The following is a 6979-nucleotide window of genomic DNA, read 5'->3' on the forward strand; positions in this document are numbered from 1 at the left end:
CTTTTACTCCGCCCTCCTCTCTCAGGAGCCAATCAGCACCCCGCTTCTGCAGCCTCAACCCCCATAATTCACCGCGCGTGGCCTTCACCCGCCGCCTTCGCGGGAACTCGGCGTTTGAACGGTGGGGCGTGGCTGCAGCTGGCGCGGCTCTTCCAGGTGGGGCTTTCCGCGTTAGGAAGCTTCGATTGGCTGTTGCCGGGAGGGGCAAGGGCAAGGCTGAGGCCGGGGGCGACTCCAGTTTATAGGTGAGACCTAGAGGCGGTCCTAGAGGGAGCGTGCGTTGCAGTTGCAGAGGGGAGCTCTGCAAGGAAGGCTCCCTTCTCCTGGAGGCCGACGGCGCCTGGAGCTTGGCGGTCGTCTCCGAGCCGGGGCCTGGCGCTCGGTCCCTGGGGAGGGTAGGCCCGGAGAAGCTGCCACCGCGGGAGGAGCCTGTGAACCCCTCCAGGGCTGGGGCGAAGTGGGGTGCGGGCTACTACTGGGCGCGTCGTGGGGGACGCAGGCGCGAAGACTTCTGCAACACCCCCCAGTGATCCTTTAAGTGTGCGTGGAGCTTTAGACTTCGCAGGGTGCTCACACGTAGACGTGTCTCTTGACTCGACGGCCTGGTGAGACGGGCATTATACGGAAGGTCCCGAGGTTCCCAGAAGTTTGACTCACCCAAGGTCACAGAATTTGTGAGTGGGTGACCCACCGACAGGTGCCCAGGGGGCTGCCCAGCTGCATCCTGTTGTGTACTGAATGTTCTCTAGGGCCTCTTGGTGCAGGAGCCCTGAGTTGTTAGAGTCCAAGTGGAAACAACAGGAGAGACATAGATTACCTTTGGTGTACTCTGTGTATATTGTTATCGTCAGACTTTTTCCATTAGTATGCTTTTGCATACTAATTAAATATTAGTTAAAAAAATATTGAGAGGTGCCTGGGCGTTCAGTTGGTAAGCCTCCTGACTCTTGATTTTGGCTCAGATCACTAGCTCATGGTTGGTGAGATGGAGCTGGCTCATGGTTGGTGAGATGGAGCTCCGCCTGCGGTCCCTACCCCCCACCCTTCATTGGCGCAGAACCTACTTGGAATCGGTTCCCTCTCCCGCTGCCCCTCCCCTACTTGCGCACGCGCGTGCGCTCTCTCCCTCTCTGTCTCAAAGAAACTTTTAAAAAATCGAGAATGAAGTTAAGTAAAAGAAAGGGAACTGTATTTGAAATGGTAATCAGAACTATGAGTGAGCAGAAAGGGAGGAATAGAAATCAAGAGATGAATTGCCGTAGAGATGGATTCATATTACAGCTATTGAGGACCATATGCCCAGACATATGGTGTGGCACATGCAACTGTTCTTATGGGACAGTTGAACAGAAACTCTGTAATGTCTAGGAAATCTAGGGTATATGATAAATGTAAATGTGGGGGGGGGGAGGGCAGAAGCTTCACAGGAAGGGAGACGGACCTGAGGTATCATTTATTAATGAAACAAGTACTTATTAAATAGCTTTTTGTGTGCCCAGTGTGAACTAGGTGCTAGAGAAAAATAAAACTCATTTTCACGCAAAGTTTGAAACAATTTTTCTAACCACAAGGAGCTTAGTATATGAAGGAGACTGCATTAGCACATATTGAATGAACACTTAAATAATCAAGTAAAATGATATTCAGTGTCAAGATGAGTGGAGTCAATAAACTGCGATTAATTTAATCACAGCCAAATTAAAGAAAAGGAGAATATTTCTTCCATAAATTTGGAATATGCCAGATCAAAATGTTTAAGCTCCAGACAGTTGATAACCATATTTATAAGAGTGAGAAAACAGATAAGGTTGTCCTTGGGTGAGAGGTGGCCATAATACTGGCATAAACTGTAATGAATTCTACAATATATACTTTTCAAAATATATACATACATTCGTGCATGTGTATTAACTTTTATTTTTAATTTATACATTTACTTTATATTCTAATTAGCCTGCAGACCCTGGAGAGAATGTGCTTCATCAACCTCTATTTTGAGTAAAGTTTAGAGTTTTAGTTTGTTTTCCTCTAAAGCTAATTTATTCAAAAGGAGTGCCTAAGCTAAGTTCTAGGGCTAGGTGGTTTATTTTTTATTTTATTTTATTTTATTTTATTTTATTTTATTTTATTTTATTTTTTATGAATATAATTTATTGTCAATTGGCTTACATACAACACCCAGTGCTCATCCCAACAAGTGCCCTTCTCAATGCTCATCATCCGTTTCCCTCTCTCCCCACCCCCCCTCAGTTCTCTGTATTTAAGAGTTTCTTGTGGTTTGCTTCCTTCCCTCTCTGTAACTATTTTTCCCCCTTTCCTTCCCCCCGGTCTTCTGTTAAGTTTCTCAAGATCCACATATGAGTGAAAATATATAATATCTGTCTTTCTCTGAGTGACTTATTTCACTTAGCATAATACTCTCCAGTTCCATCCACGTTGCTGCAAATGGCAGAATTTCATTCTTTCTCATTGCCAAGTAGTATTCCATTGTATATATAAACCACATCTTCTTTATCCATTTGCCAGTTGATGGGCATTTAGGCTCTTTCTATAATTTGGCTATTGTTGAAAGTGCTGCTATAAACAATGGGTTACACTTGCCCCTATGCATCAACACTCCCGTATCCTTTAGATAAATTCTTAGTAGTGCTATCGCTGGGTCGTAAGGTAGTTCTATTTTTAATTTTTTGAGGAACCTCCACACTTTTTAGGAGTGGCAGCACCAGTTTGCATTCCCACCAGCAGTGCAAGACGGCTCCCGTTTCTCCACATCCTCGCCAGCATCTTTTGTTAATTTTAGCCACTCTGACCTGTGTGAGGTGGTATCTCAGTGTGGCTTTGATTTGTATTTCCCTGATGATGAGTGACATTGAGCATCTTTTCATGTGTCTGTTGGCCACATGGATGTTTTCTTTGGAAAAATGTCTATTCACGTCTTCTGTAGGGCTAGATGATTTAAACTCACACGTTAATGATCCAGTAAATTCTTTCCCTATAGGGCTGCTCAGATGCAAAATGTATGATGGAATTGTTCTAAAATCAAATTGTGGTAATGACTGTGTAACCGTATACGTTTACCAAGGCTCGGACAACTGTGTATTAGGGAATTCTACGGTATCTAAGTTATCCCTCAATAAAGCTGTTTAAAAGCAAACATCCGCCTGGCAAATAAAAGCTAGGATCATCTCGACATTTTGACATCCTAGGGAAATATAGTGGGTGATGGAGTTAAATAGTAGAAACTCTTAAGTTTCGGATGGTGTGGATCCTTAGGCAGACTGGTTCGCTGGCCTATGCCATAACATCCCTTTGATGCAAACACTTATTTGAATTATTGGGAAAATGAAAGAATTCTCTTTTCTCTGGTCACCATTGTGCCAGCTGGCATGTGTTAAACCCGTCAGTCACCTGTAAGATACTGGCAGAGAGAGGAGACCAGTCACCTCTTGACATCCTTGCCACTGTCTGTATTTTTTTTTTTAAATAATTGGTGATTCTAAGTTATTTGTAAAATTCCAGCTTCTGTGCAGACTTTGGCTTCACTCATCTTAATAATTAAATTGTTCAAATGTGTTTTTCGAGTCGGCTGATAATTCTAAGAAACATAGTTTGTTATCTGAACTTGTATCTTTCTGGATTTTTGCTTATTTCTTTGGGGTGGGGTGGGGAGAGGTAACTACTTTAAAACGTCAGATAAAGGATTTGTGCCCGTGAAGCACATGGTCACGGGAGGAAACCCTCACTGTCACTGCAGAAGGGTGTTCGGAGATCAGTGATTTTACATGCATTTTCACACTTGGTTCTCACACCTACCTTGGCAGTGGGTGTTCTTTTATCCCCATTTTAAAGAGTAGGACACCAACGTTCAGGGTAATTAGGAACTTACCCCAAGGTCATGCTCCTAACCACTGTCTTACAGAGCCTGTGCTTGAACTTTGGGACCAGATAGGACCAGTAGATTACTCTTGTTATGGCTCCAAGTCACAAAGCTGACACTAGGCAGATCAGGGGCTGGAAGCGATTTTTTGAGATTCCCAGTCCAGTTCTTGCCACTACTGTATTTTTATGAAGTATAGATTATTCAGTGATTCATTCAAGGATTTAACCTACGCATAGCCAAGTGTTCAGATATTTGTGATATGCCGACAGGGCTTGACAAATTCAAGATTAAAAAAGCAAAGCAAGTTGTGCCATCTTATAAATGACCACGAGGTGGCAGCCTACGAACATAAAAACCAAACACAAGTCCCTCCTGCTGTTTAATTTTTTTGTTTGTTTAAGGATATGTAATGGTAATTCAATTTCCTCTCATTTTGTGCCTTTCAAATATATGACCATTTTAACCTTATCCTTTGACATAAGCACAGTCAGAATGATACTGTGCTAAAGATAAATATGGTTTATCATTTAAAAAGCCAGGAGACCTGGGGTGCCTGGGTGGCTCAGTTGGTTAAGCATCCGACTTTGGCTCAGGTCATGATCTCACGGTTCATGAGTTCAAGCCCCATGTCAGGCTCTGTGCTGACAGCTCAGAGCCTGGAGCCTGCTTCAGATTCTGTGTCTCCCTCTCTGCCCCTCCCCTGCTTGTTCTCTCTCTCTCTCTCTCTCTCTCTCTGTCTCTGTCTCTCAGAAATAAATAAAACATTTTAAAAAAATTTTTTAGAAAAGCCAAAAGACCTTAGAAATTCTTTTGTTGCACCAATATTCTTTATTAGGATCCAAATTTCACTGCTCTTAAAATATCGTCCCCAAACTGGTTCAAAACGTGCCCTCCTTCATCTACTTCCTTGTTGTGGTTTTTTGGTAAATGTACAGTTCAGTACTTTTTTAGTAAACCTATAAAGTTGTGCACCCATGACCACAATCCAGTTTTAGAACATTTCTGTTACCACCCCACCCCCCAAATTTCCCTTGAACCTGTGTATAGCAATCCTCACACCCCCAGCCTCAAGCAACAACCGATGTGATTTCTGTCCATAAATTTCGTCTTTCTGGACATTTCATGTAAATGGAATATGCAACATGTAACAAATTGCCTGTCTTCTGTTCCGTATGGTAATGCTTTTGAGTTTCCTCCATGTTGTAGCATGAATCCATATTTCATTCTTTTTATTGCCAAAGAGTATCCTATTGTATTCATTCATCTGTTGATAAACATTTGGGTCATTTTCCCTTTGGGGTTATTAAGAACAGTGTTGTCATGAACACTAACAAGCCTCTGTGTGCACAAAGTTTTCATTCCTCTCAGGTACATACCTGTGAGTGGAATTTCTGGTTGTGTATTAAGTTTATGTTTAAGTCTTTAAGAAATGGCCCAACTGTTTCCCAAAGTGGCTATGTCATCTTATTTTCTTACGGGCAGTGTATAAAGGGCCCAACTTCTGCACATCCTCACCAACACTTGTTACTGTCTGCCTTTTTTATGATACTGGTTCTGGTTGTGGTGAAGTGGTGTCTCCTCTGTGTTTTAATTTGCATTTCCTGATGACTCAACAGTTGAGCTCTTTTGCATGTGGTTGCTAACCATCATCTTCCGCTTTTTCAATGGTTTTGCAAGGCTTTTTCTTTTAAAGATCTGTATGGAACTTAAACTAAAACCTAAGTAAAAATGACATCAATTGTTATAAATCCAAGGACATCAAAGAAATAGTTCTGGTTTGTGATCATGGTAAGTAACACAATTGTATATACTTTTTTTTAATGTTTATTTATTTTTGAGAGAGACAGAACACAAGCAGGAAGGGGCAGAGAAAGAGGGAGACACAGAATCCCAAGCAGGCTCCAGGCTCCGAGCTGTCAGCGCAGAGCCCGACATGGGGCTTGAACCCACAAACTGTGAGATGACGACCTGAGCCAAAGTCGGTCGCCCAACCGACTGAGCCACCCAGGCGCCCCAGAACAATTATATATACACTATGATCATGGTCATGTGAAAAATACTTTTTAACTACAACAGACTGTTAACTTTTAAGAGTACATATCGTGTGGTTCCATTCTATGGCTCTGAGAGTCTGGGTTGGGAGATGGGTCAGATTTTTATTTTTATTTTCTACAACTCTCATGTGTTACTCTTATTATTTGAAAAAAAAAAAAAATCCCTGGGTGGGTCAGTGGGTTGGTTGAGCGTCCAACTTCGGCTCAGGTCATGATCTCACAGTTCGAGTTGGAGCCCCATATCAGGCTCTGTGCTGACAGCTTGGAGCCTGGAACCTGCTTCATTCTGTCTCCCACTCTCCCTCTACCGCTTCCTCTCTCCCTCTCTCTCTCTCTCTCTCTCTCTCTCTCTCTCTCTCTCAAGAATCAATAAACGTTAAAGGAAAAAAAAAGAACTCATCCACCTTTTAAAAACATGAATGGGATTCTGTTGTTCTTTGCTTAAAAATTCTTCTGTGGCTTTCCATCGAATTTAGAAAAAAGCTGAAACCCTCATCCTGGCTCATGGGGGCCCCATGTGACTTTGGCCCTGTCCACTTCTCTCTCTCACCTTCTGCCATTCTCCTCCTCGCCTTCTGCCTTCCAGCTGTCCTGACCTGTGCTCCTTGCCTCCCGTGCCTGGCTTTGTCTTACCTTAAGGCCATTGTTCGGTTGTTCTTTTCTCTTTTCCTTTCTTTTCTTTTTTCCCCTTTCCTTTCCTTCCTTTCCTTTCCTTTCCTTTCCTTTCCTTTCCTTTCCTTTCCTTTCTTTTCCCACACTCAAAGAAGATTAATGTTAATATGCCAATCAGGGATAATTTTTCCATGAGCAAGATTGCCTGGCCTTATATTCCATATTTGGACACAGCTAGACAGTTAACCAGTGGCCATAGCCCATGCTGAAGGGGAAAGGGTTTGATAACCCTCTGCCCATGCTCCCGTGTGGCTGGTTCTGAGTGGAACCAAAAATATGGGACACCTTGAGAATTTGTCATCCTTGCATAGGCGCTGTGCTAATCCTGTGCGTATCGTTGCAATTTTAGTATACGTGCTGCTGAAGCAAGCAC

The 6979-nt window shown here is 43.0% G+C and overlaps 1 non-coding gene across 1 annotated transcript; it reads right to left on the minus strand.

The window, feature by feature from the left end:
• Positions 1-6876: 6876 nt before the first annotated feature.
• On the minus strand, positions 6877-6979 carry LOC125174222 (U6 spliceosomal RNA). The gene has a single exon (XR_007155344.1). It is a non-coding gene; the product is annotated as a U6 spliceosomal RNA (small nuclear RNA).

This window comes from Prionailurus viverrinus, chromosome C1 (genome assembly GCF_022837055.1).
Source record: "Prionailurus viverrinus isolate Anna chromosome C1, UM_Priviv_1.0, whole genome shotgun sequence".
NCBI classification, from domain to species: Eukaryota; Metazoa; Chordata; class Mammalia; order Carnivora; family Felidae; genus Prionailurus; species Prionailurus viverrinus.